We start from the raw sequence: 13097 nt of genomic DNA, 5'->3' as shown, positions 1-13097 counted from the left end.
AGGGAACTGTATGATTAACTTCTTCCTTCATGACAATCACTTTTGTGTCTGTGTGTCTTACCACACCCAACTAAAATAAATCCCAGATACCATGTAAACACACCCGGGAATTTCCTTTTAGTCTAGATGTCTTTCCTCTAGCTTCCTGGTCCCTTTTAATGCATCCAAATGGTTTTTACCATGGGTCTTGTACTGACGTGAAGCCAGATTTTGATAACTAATTGCTTTGTCATTCCTGAGCCTGAGTCCAGTGATTCTACTTCCATCCTTTCTGCTTTCATCTTTGGTTTCTGGTATCACGCCTGGAAACCTGCACCTTTCCCAGCTTTAGGTACGGTCTTATTTTTCAGCTCCCTCATCCATCTAATGGGGTCTTATTACCCAAGAAAAAACCTCCCTCATGTCCCGCTGTTTGCATTAGCTGGTTTGCTCACCAGCTTCACACCTTGATTCATGCATCAAGAAATATCTGTGGAGCACATATTAATTCCAGGTACTGTGCCAGGCATTGAGTACCTATCAGTGAAACAAAGAGACATGGGCCATGATCTGTAGTAAGATCATGAATTTCCAATTCTTCACTCTCTGCTAGAATCTATCTCTGTCTTCAACCCAACTCTTCAACCCGTGACACTCCCTGGTTATTTGCCTGAGCCTGAAGGGATGGTGTAAACGTGTGTGTGGGGCTGCCCTTTCATGTTTTCCTACCCATGTAGGTAATTACAGTTTCAGGTCTCGGTGTCTTCTGCCTCCCCTCTCCTGATGATCACTGAGTTGGCCTAGCAGACACCTCAAGGCAGGAAGAGGTGACGTTTTGTATTTGAGGAAAGTGAGAAAGGTTTGGAGCAACTACCTTCAAGAATGAAATTAATTACTTTAGAATAGGAAATTAACTGGCTCGGCTCAGGTTAATTAATAGCTCAGTTGGGGTTGTAAATATACACGTTATTAATGTACTTTTTAATAGAATTTGATTTATTCATCTCAGCCTGTTTGTGGCTTAACAGAAATTGGGGATAGGGAAGAGGAGGTGTGGAGTAGAGAAAATGAAAGGAAAAACTAACATGTACGGAACTCCAGTTATATTACAAAATATTTAATACATCACTCCTATGAGATAGTTACTACTATTAACAAGAGAACACAAAAATTAAATAATTTACCCAGGATCACAGAGAGAGTAACTGGTAGTTTTAGGATTAACTTAAGTCTATATGGTACCAAATCTATAGCTTTTAGGACACTTCGTAGTATTTTAAAATATGTGAGTATTTCTATGTGAAACGCTACATTCCTGAGCTATACATTTTCAGATGTGATGACATGATGACATGCAAGCTCCTGCAGCTGAGTGCCTCTCAAACTATAATCACTATATGAATCACCTGAGGATTTTATTTAAATGCAGATTCTAATTCAGTAAGCCCAGAGTGACAGCAAAGAATCTCCATTTCTAACAAGCTCCCAGGCGATACTAACACTGCTGGTTTATGGAACACATTTTGAGTAGCAACACCTTAGTCCCCTCCCCTAGATTTCAAAGAGAAGAAAACCAAGGCTCACATAAGATGAGGAGACTGATAGTAAATTAATTAGTGACAGAGCCAAACAAGACCAAAAAGTCCAGTGTTCCTTTCATTACATTCTCTACATTACGTAAAATATTACTTAGGATTATTAAAACATATCAAATATATTCATTTGCTGTTTTTGTGCTTGACAATAAATTTAAAAACAAGAAAAATGTGTATTAATGATAAAACTTGCTGCTTTATCTTTTTAAGAATTAAAAAATGTTAAGTGTAATTTAAAATACCATAGATACACATCTTCTGGAGAATATATTTATCATGTATTGAATATGCAAAGTAAAATTGCTATTAAGCATATAATTTACTACAGAGCTTGCAAACAAATTACACTTATTTTATGGAAATGCTTTAATTTTTATTTTGTTTCATTTTTACTTAAGACACTATTTCACATGTAAAGGGCTTTTCGCAGTGATCTAAATCTTTCTCTCAACAATAAAACCTTACGTGATTTTTAAAAAATAATTCTCCCAAGTCTCAAATACAGTGTGGGTAATGTTAGAAAATGCAGTAAACCAATATAAATATGCATAAACAAATATGTAAATTTAATTGTTTCCCAGCTTTCATGAATGTTACATACGAGAGCATAACAGCTCCATGTTTCTCTTGGTCCCTAGCGGTAATTTTTTTTTAATTATACATGTACATGTCAGCACTGAATATACCAGCTGATGTTCATGAGGAATTTAAAAATTTGAAAAGACAGAAAAGTTGTGGAGATTTTTCAGCTATTTATATTCAAGTGGGTAAGTAAAGGCATCACATTAGGGCAGTCATCACATTAAGGTATGATTTTTAGACTAAAATTATTTGAAATGATGCACAGCTCAAGCAATTGTGGGATATAATCAAGGCAAAACCTTTTTTATGAATAAATATAATTAGCTATATAATCAAAGACTAAATAGGAAGAGAATACATTGATTTTACTTGTTTTTTTTCTTTTTGGAAACATCAATTATATTCGTCTTTTAGCAGTATGATAACAAGTACCTTGAATACACTTAAATTGCGAGTTGGCCAATACTTTAGTATATCTGTTCTCCAAACCTGACCCCCTACTCTCCTTACCTCGCTCTTTTTTTTTCTTGGAGATGGAGTCTCATTCTGTCATCCAGGTGGGAGCGCAGTGGCATGATCTCGACTCACTGCAACCTCCAACTCCCAGGTTCAAAAGCAATTCTCCTGCCTCAGCCTCACAAGTAGATGGGATTACAGGTGCTCACCACCATGCCCAACTAATTTTTGTATTTTAGTAGAGAAGGGGTTTCTCCATGTTAGCCAGGCTCGTCTCAAACTCCTGACCTCAAGTGATCCACCTGCTTTGGCCTCCCAAAGTGCTGGGATTACAGGCGTGTGCCACTGCGCCCAGCCTCCCCTCAACTCTGGAAAATTTTCGGCCAGGTACGGTGGCTCACGCCTGTAATCCCAGCACTTTGGGAGGCTGAGGCAGGAGGATCACGAGGTCAGGAGATCAAGACCATCCTGGCTAACACGGTGAAACCCCGTCTCTACTAAAAAATACAAAAAAAAATAGCCGGGCGTGGTGGCGGGCGTCTGTAGTCCCAGCTACTCAGGAGGCTGAGGCAGGAGAATGGCATGAACCTGGGAGGCAGAGCATGCAGTGAGCCAAGACCGAGCCACTGCACTCCAGCCTGGGTGACAGAGCGAGACTCCGTCTCAAAAAAAAAAAAAAAAGAAAAAGAAAATTTTCTTTGTTAATCCATTGCTGGTTTAAACGTTAAACAGGATTTGGGACATGGCACGTTCCTATTAAATGCTTTTGTTATTCTTTTGATACTAATTTTTTTTATTTGTTTTTGGTGAAGATCTGTTTGAGGAGTATTTCAAAAGAAGTTGCTAAACCATTGCCTGAAGACATCTCTGGCTGTCAGTTACAATGGTGGACTACAATAACGGTTAAGAGCACACACTCTAAAACAAATGGCTAGGGTTTGAATCCTGGCACTACCAAGGAGCTCTGTGTCCTTGGGCAAACTGGAACTCTTTATGCCTCAATTTCTTTATCTATAAAATGGGGTTAATAATACTACCTACCTAATGTAGTTATTTTGAGGATTAATCTTGATAAATACCAGTAAAGCAATTGCCCATTGAGAGCAATTAATAAATGATGATGAAGATGATCATGATGATGAAGAAAAGGAGGAGGAGGAGAGGAACAAATAAGGTAAGAAAATGAAGAGAAAGATGAAGTAAAGGTGAAAAATGAGGAAGAAAGGAGTAGGAGGAGGAGGAGAAGAAATGAAAAAGTTGTTTCCAGGCCAGGTGCGGTGGCTCACACCTGTAATCCCAGCACTTTGGGAGGCTGAGGCAGGTGGATCACGAGGTCAGGAGTTCAAGACCAGCCAAGATGGTGAAACCCCGTCTCTACTAAAAATACAAAAATTACAGTGCGCCTGTAATCCCAGCTACTCAGGAGGCTGAGGCAGGATAATCACTTGAACCTGGGGGGCGGAGGTTGCAGTGAGCCAAGATTATGCCAATGCACTCCAGCCTGGACAACAGAGAGAGACTCTATCTCAAAAAAAAAAAAAGAAAAAATGTTGATTCCTAAATAACATACTTTCTGAGAAAAGAAAGCTTAAATTTTAGTTTTAGCTCTGCCACTTTGTAATCTTAAGTAACTTTTTCTCTAGTTATTTTTCTCCTGATAATTAAATTTTTTTCATTTTTATCTTGAGAAAATGTAACCAACTCTTTGATGCTCAGTTTTCTCATCTATAACATTTGCTTCATATTTAAAAGTGTTGTGAGAATAATATAATATATGTAAAAATGTATTTCAAAAATTTTAATACTATACAAAATATTGTGATATATTATATATACTATGTATGCTATAATATAGTATATTGTATATATACCATATTTTCTATATAATTATACAATAGTTTAAAAACTTGGACTTGAGACTTCTTGTCTTTGGCTGTTTATATTAAAATTTCCAGTGAATCTTTGGGATAACTTTTTTCAAATAAAAGGATTAGAATAGGAATGACATCTTACTGTCTGCTATCTAAAGCAGTAACAAGTGCATACTGGGAACCAAAGACTTGAAAAGAAAGTGATGAGGGAAAAATAAACCTTGTCAAGATACATTGGCTGTGTCTTCAGTGCTATCAAACCAACAAATTATTTACTAGCAATTAATTGGCCAAGAAAAAAAGCATGTGATGTCCAAAAATAATGAAAAATGGTAAAATTTAAGAATAGTTTCTTTTTATTGTATTGGTAGCCTATAGCCTTCATAAAAATCATTGGAATTTTCAAATAAGTTCTATATAACACTTAATCTTATAAGTATACAATGTTGTCAGTAAAAACTGCATTGTGCAGCACCAAGTACATTGAATGTTCCCAATAAAAATGTTAGTTACATATGTTTATTGCAGCACTATTCACAATAGCAAAGACTTGGAACCAACCCAAATGCCCACCAATGATAGACTGGATAAAGAAAATATGGCACATATACACCATGGAATACTATGCTGCCATGAAAAAGGATGAGTTCATGTCCTTTGCAGGAACATGGATGAGGCTGGAAACCATCATTCTCAGCAAACTAACACAGGAACAGAAAACCAAACACTGCATGTTCTCACTCATAAGTGGGAGCTGAACAATAAGAACACATGGACACAGGGAGGGAAACATCACACAGTAGGGCCTGTCAGGGGGTAGGGGGCTAGAGGAGGGGTAGCATTAGGAGAAATACCTAATGTAGATGATGGGTTGATGGGTGCAGCAAACCACCATGGCACATGTATACCTATGTAACAAACCTGCATGTTCTGCTCATGTATCCCAGAACTTAAAGTATACTTTTTTTAAAATGCTAGCTCAAAGCACTCAGCATATCAAAGCGCCATACTTTGGGGTATCATCTTCTGAGCCTCAGCACAAGATAAAGTTATTATTTGGTATTTTAGCCATCCTAACTATTGAAAGACTACTCAAATATTCTCTGACCACAAACTTTTGGGGTTTTTTTGTTTTGTTTTGTTTTTTGTTTTTTTTCTAGTTCTTAAGTTTTCTGCTACTATAACCTAGCTCAGACTACAGTATCTATACTACCCTTATTTTTTCCAAATTAGATACTTTATTATGACTGCCTCTAATTCTCACTATAAAAGCTCATTAATTCTTTTAATCATTTATCTTTTAATTAGGTCCTTTTCACTAAATCAAAGCTTTAAAATGTGTTGCCTAGTTTCTTCATGAGATTTTTTTTCTATATCACATAGTTTTTAAAAAGTAACAATTTTAATCAAGAAAAAATAGAAAATCTGAAAACTCCTATGTATAGGATAATGTAAGAGCTAAATAAGATTAAAAACTGGAATAGTGATTAAGGCAATTCACTACATTAACAAAATATAGGGGAAAATATGATCATTAAGAATTTTAGGGCATTTTATGAAATTCAGTATCCAATCATGATTTTTTAAAAGAAAAAAATAGAAATCTCATATAAAGCCAAAAATGGAAAGAAAATCCTCAAACTGAAAAAGGACATCTTCATGACCTTCTTCAAAAAAGGCATTCCACAAACATGATACTCAATGATTGGAAAAGCATGAAAGATGGTTTGAAGAGGGTAAGATTCCTACACAGGAAACCTAAATAATCCACCAATTCAAATTAATAAGAGTTTGGCAAAATTTCTGGTTATAGAGACAATACGCAAAGATCAATTTAACTTATAGATATCACCAAAAATTAGTTTAAAATGTACATTTAAAAAGATATTCTAAAATTTTTTAATTACCAAGAAATAAATCTAACAAAAAAAGTATGAGATTTCTAAATAGAAAATGACAAAATGTTGTTAAACAACATTAAAGAACTAGGTAAACTGAAAGATATATGATATTTATAATGACTATTCAAAACTGTAAAGGTGTCGATTCTGTTCAAATCAGGTATCAGAATTATACCTGCTTTTTTATTGTCATTCAATCATTGATTCATTAACACATATTTTATTAGCATACATAAAAATGATGCATTATCTGCCCGTACTAGTGCTAGTTTAGTTATGAATAAAGAATAAATCAACTCCAACTAGCTTAAGCGATAAAGGGAATGTTCTCACATCCCTAGAAAGGTCTAGGGACCATTCTAGATTCAGGCCCACTAGATTCAAGAACTCAGTGTCATCATTAGGACTCTGTTGGTCTGACTCTCCCCTTCTCTCTCAGCTCTCTTTTCCTTTGTTATGTTCATTCTCAGGGTCTTCCCACCCGGCAGCAAAATAGCTGTCTTCTACCTGCTAGAGGCTGAAAACGTATTCTCTGCAATCCCAGCAGAAAAGACTTTTCTCAACAGCTGAAACCACATACCAGGAATTTAGCCTGATTAACCTGGTTTGTTTCACATGCTGTATTACTGTGGCCAGTGGGGAGGGAGGTATTAACTGATCAGGCTTGGGTAATGTGCCTCCCTTATAACTACAATGGAGTCAGCCCACCCCAACCACATGGATTAAGAGTTATAATAACCCCTACCCCCAAAATATAAAAGCTGCTACCAGGAAAAGGGTGAACAGATCCTGTGTAGACCAAAAGCAATACATGTCCATGACAAGGGGAATCAAATAGAAAGATCCTTATTTTTTCTAATCAGTAGTCATCCATAGTCATCAACAAACAGTTCATAAATTTATATTTAAAGCTCAGACACTTGCTATGAACTTGTGTCATAAAACAATGGTCAAGAGACATCTTTAATCAAATGTCTTACACAGATCTCAAACTGTGTCCAAATTTAAACTAGATGTCTTCTCCTCCAAACATGTTTGTTCTATACCTCCCCTCTCATGTCATTATTTCCATACTTGTCAGTGCAGAAAAATAGGAATCATCCTAGACCACTCTCCCCTGTTTTCTCCCTTTATTCAATTGGCCACTTAATGCTATAGACTCAACCCCCTAAATAGCTTCCACATGTGTTCTTTCATCAGCATTTCACTGACTGCTTTAGCTCAGGCTCTCCTAATTTCTCATACACATTTGTACAAAGGCTTCCTGATTGGTCTTTGTGCTGCCAATTTCATCCTTTCTGATCCATCCTCCACGTTCATCATAGTGATGTTTCCATGACAAGCCCTGGCTTATAAGTCCTTAAAATTCAGTCATTCACCATCAACTTCCAAATAAGATATGGAACTTCTAAATGTAACATGAAAACCCCTACAGGTTTACAGATGTGGTCTGCACCCTCCCTACTCTGTGTGTGTGTGTGTGTGTGTGTGTGTGTGTGTGTGTGTGTGTGTGTGAGAGTGACACTTCTTCACGCATACCCTACCCAGCTACAAAACTAAACAAGGTGCACATCCTAAAATGAGCTATTCCCTCTACCTCCCACTTCATCTTTTGAGATGTAGCTGAAACATATCTCTAGAAATCTATCCTTGAAACCGTCACTGTCCCTCTGCCCCATTCTATACACATAGCTTCTCATGTTTCCATCAGTACATTTACCTATGTATTTATATGAAGTTAATTGTCTTCCCCTCTCATCTACAAAATAATTTAGGATAGGAAGTAATAATTTTATTCCTTTACCTGATATCTAGTCAGGCACCTGACAAATAGCAGGTCACTTAATCAAAGTGTATGAATAAATGTGCAGGTATATACTCCATATTAAAAGGTGTTGTGAGGATAAGATGAAAAAATATATGTAAAAGTATATTTCAAAAATTTTAATACTATATAATATAGTATGCTATAGTATTATTATATATACTATAATATAGCGTATTATGTATAAGCATATTTTCTGTATTATTATATAACAGTTTAAAACAGCAAGTTTTTAAACCATTATATAATTTAACTATGCTGTGTCTTAACAAATGACCTAATTCATATAAAACCAAAATAACGGATTGAGCCAATATTCAAGAGTTTACTTCTTCCCATCAGTTCCATTTATTCTAATAAATTCAACCTCTAATATTACTGGTAAATCAGTGTTCCTAAGTACTCTGCATATTGCAGTGAATTTTCATATTTAAATATTTAAGACTGAATGCAATGAACAACATATTGTGTATGTGTATACCAAAATATAGTGACAAATATTCTTTGTCCAATTTGCATTATTATACAATATGTATTTCCTAGAACTGTGTTCACTGTATCCTTGCTCCCCGATGCATAAACAAACGTAGATCTCTAATGGATGGATGGCATATATTTTATTCCTCTATGTTCTTCCTCCAGTTGGGTTTAGTCCTATCAAAGCCACCTGTCAAACTGTAAACTATAGTTACAAGTTTGGGTATACATTTTCTCTCCTATCTAGATTATAAATCTCTGGAGATCTCATACTATCTCAACTCAGACTTGTTTCCCTCATCAAGACTCAGTCATGTATCTGTCCAAGAAAAATATACATTAATGTTTTATTAAATTGAATGGTTCAGCTTAGTTCTTTTGATGAGAAGGAACTATGGGCTGCCTCTTTTATTTAATGTGTTTTGTTTTTAGGAATTTTTGAATTGTTATTTAATTTAGGTTCTGAAAGTATGGTAGGGTTTTCTCTTAAAAGCATAAAGTAATACTTTACTAACAAAATCCAAAAGATGTTTATCACTGGGACTACAAAAGTGAATTTAGCCATCATCCCTACCCATTTCTTCATCCCATTGCCTTGTTCCTTTTTATAAGCACAATGCTTGCATTAAAATGTAAATTGTCTGTAACACTGACTTTCCCTTTCCATCTCTCCTTTATTACTAGTTACTTCATTACTTTATTACTGTAGCTCACTGTTTCATTACTCTCTTCTTCATTACTAGTGTTTCCATGGAATCAGTAATAGTACAAAGATAAATTCTTCAACAAATAGAATGTTTATTTTCTGAAAATAAGATTTATTAAAAGTTCCTAGCCTTCAATATTCTAATGCTCCAGTATGATTTTTAGGAATAACGAGATGTATACTATAATTGGCAATGTTGAGTAGACTGGCTTGGGTTGGGTTGACCAGCTTGAGAAGCGAGTTTATGAACTTAGTCACAGACAGACTGCCAGCCGACAATCTGTCAAATTCAGATTACAAAGACTAACAGAAGAAGAAAATAGAAATCATCTGATACTTTCCAGTTAATGTACTGTACACAAAATAACAGAGCAAATGAAGGTGATTTTAGGTGGGAAATGGGTCAATCTACCCAAAAGTTTTCCATGAAAATTTGTTGCAAACAAACTTTAATTGGGTTCTTTATTTAGTTAGCTGTATTTGAAATATCTTTGAAGATAAGATCATTGACTCACATTTTTAGAGGAAGTGATTGGAAAGTAATCTTTAAAAAAAAAGCTCATGAATACAAATGGATTTAAATGGGGGTCTATTATCGCCTCAGTGCTTATATGCAACTCCATTAATATTAATGAGAGTTAGACATAAGCATTTATGCAAGATGAATAGACCCTTATTATGTTTACTGCAAGATTGTTTTCCTTGTCCACAAACCTGTAGTGTTGAACTTAACCAGAGTTGCTAAAAACAATGAATATTAAAAGAAGAAAACTTCAATATTTACAGCTTATATTTTCTCTCTCTCCCTCTCAAAGATACACCATTTCTTACAAGAAAAGGGAATTAAAAATATATGCGCTTATTGGCTTGTAAAATTTTACTTCAAGTGACAAGCTCACTTCTTACACAAATATTTAATAAGAGAAAAATGAATATATAGTAGGTTCGTTTCGTTCCTCTAAGGGTTAAGTTCCATTTCTGTAAATTGGTTTGCACCCTATTTCAGTTCTACCTGTCTTCATATCTGAGAGTTTTCTTTGGTTCTTTCATGGTGCATTGAGATCAACAGAGATTTGCTAGTAATTGACCTGTTAGGATTGCACATGAGGGGCATCTGTTAAAAGATAATGTAGGGAGACAAACAGAGAGCCAAATCATGAATGAACTTCCATTCACAATTGCTTCAAAGAGAATAAAATACCTAGGAATCCAACTTACAAGGGATGTAAAGGACCTCTTCAAGGAGAACTACAAACCACTGCTCAGTGAAATAAAAGAAGACACAAACAAATGGAAGAACATACCATGCTCATGGATAGGAAGAATCAATATCGTGAAAATGGCCATACTGCCCAAGGTTATTTATAGATTCAATGCCATCCCCATCAAGCTACCAATGACTTTCTTCACAGAATTGGAAAAAACTGCTTTAAAGTTCATATGGAACCAAAAAAGAGCCTGCATCTCCAAGACAATCCTAAGTCAAAAGAACAAAGCTGGAGGCATCACGCTACCTGACTTCAAACTATACTACAAGGCTACAGTAACCAAAACAGCATGGTACTGGTACCAAAACAGAGATATAGACCAATGGAACAGAACAGAGTCCTCAGAAATAATACCACACATCTACAGCCATCTGATCTTTGACAAACCTGAGAGAAACAAGAAATGGGGAAAGGATTCCCTATTTAATAAATGGTGCTGGGAAAACTGGCTAGCCTTAAGCAGAAAGCTGAAACTGGATCCTTTCCTTACACCTTATACAAAAATTGATTCAAGATGGATTAAAGACTTAAATGTTAGACCTAAAACCACAAAAACCTTAGAAGAAAACCTAGGCAATACCATTCAGGACATAGGCACGGGCAAGGACTTCATGACTAAAACACCAAAAGCAATGGCAACAAAAGCGAAAATTGACAAATGGGATCTAATTAAACTAAAGAGCTTCTGCACAGCAAAAGAAACTACCATCAGAGTGAACAGCCAACCTACAGAATGGGAGAAAAATTTTACAATCTACCCATCTGACAAAGGGCTAATATCTAGAATCTACAAAGAACTCAAACAAATTTACAAGAAAAAAATCAAACAACCCCTTCAAAAAGTGGCCAAAGGATATGAACAGACACTTCTCAAAAGAAGACATTTATGCAGCCAACAGACACATGAAAAAAATGCTCATCATCACTGGCCATCAGAGAAATGCAAATCAAAACCACAATGAGATACCATCTCACACCAGTTAGAATGGCGATCATTAAAAAGTCAGGAAACAACAGGTGCTAGAGAGGATGTGGAGAAACAGGAACGCTTTTACACTGTTGGCAGGAGTGTAAACTAGTTCAACCATTTTGGAAGACAGTGTGGCAATTCCTCAAGGATCTAGAACTAGAAATACCATTTGACCCAGTTATCCCATGACTAGATATATACCCAAAGGATTATAAATTATGCTGCTATGAAGACACATGCACTTGTATGTTTATTGTGGCACTATTCACAATAGCAAAGACTTGGAACCAACCCAAATGTCCATCAGTGATATACTGGATTAAGAAAATGTGGCACATATACAACATGGAATACTGTGCAGCCATAAAAAATGATGAGTTCATGTCATTTGTAGGGACGTGGATGAAGTTGGAAACCATCATTCTGAGCAACCTATCACAAGGACAGAAAACCAAACACCTCATGTTCCCACTCATAGGTGGGAATTGAATAACAAGAACACCTAGACACAGGGTGGGGAACATCACACACCGAAGCCTGTCGTGGGGTGGGGGGAGTGGGGAGGGATAGCATTAGGAGATATACCTAATGTAAACAATGAGTTAATTGGTGCAGCACACCAACGTGCCACATGTATACGTATGCAACAAACCTACATGTTGCGCACATGTACCCTAGAACTTAAAGTATAATTTTAAAAAAAAAAAGAAGAAAAAACATGCTCTAAGAAAAGAGAAGTAAAGGACATATAGTCCTCATCTAAAGAGGAAGAAAGCAGTCCAAAGTTTGTTCAAGCTGAGGGGAATGTTAAGGCCATCTTGGTCATTAGTCATTATTTCTATTATTTTGACATAAATCTACAAAGAAACATCATAGACAATTTAAATCAAATGAAACAAATATGCTTCCGTAATAATTACTGTGCCAAAGAATACTAATATTTATGTCTCCTATTTAAAAAAGAAAAAGCCAAAACTACATTAATTAAAAAAAAATGTATGTATATTGTACACAATAGTACAAATGAAGTTTTAATGAAGTATCACTTCATAACATTGCAAATATCTTATTTGATTATAAAGTGTTTCATTTTAATAAAATATAATAAGCGGTTATCTAATGATTAATGGAGTTTGAGGATGAGAAAATAATAGCTGATGTTAGTTTTCAATTATTTTAAATGTTGATGGAAATAGTTTTAGTTTTGTCATCAGACTGTTAAAGAAAATCAGGGCCGGACGTGGTGGCTCATGCCTGTAATCCCAGCACTTTGGGAGGCCGAGGGGGCGGATCACTTGAGGTCAGGAGTTCAAGACCAGCCTGGCCAACATGGTGAAACCCCATCTCTACTACAAACACAAAAATCAGCCAGGCATGGTGGCACGCGCCTGTAATTCCAGATACTGGGGAGGCTGAGACAGAAGAATCGCTTGAACCTGGAAGTGGAGGTTGCAGTGAACCGAGATC

This window comes from Mandrillus leucophaeus, unplaced genomic scaffold (genome assembly GCF_000951045.1).
Source record: "Mandrillus leucophaeus isolate KB7577 unplaced genomic scaffold, Mleu.le_1.0 Scaffold38, whole genome shotgun sequence".
Classification (NCBI taxonomy): Eukaryota; Metazoa; Chordata; class Mammalia; order Primates; family Cercopithecidae; genus Mandrillus; species Mandrillus leucophaeus.
The sequence above is the reverse complement of the archived record's forward strand: the minus strand, read 5'-3'. Positions refer to the sequence as shown.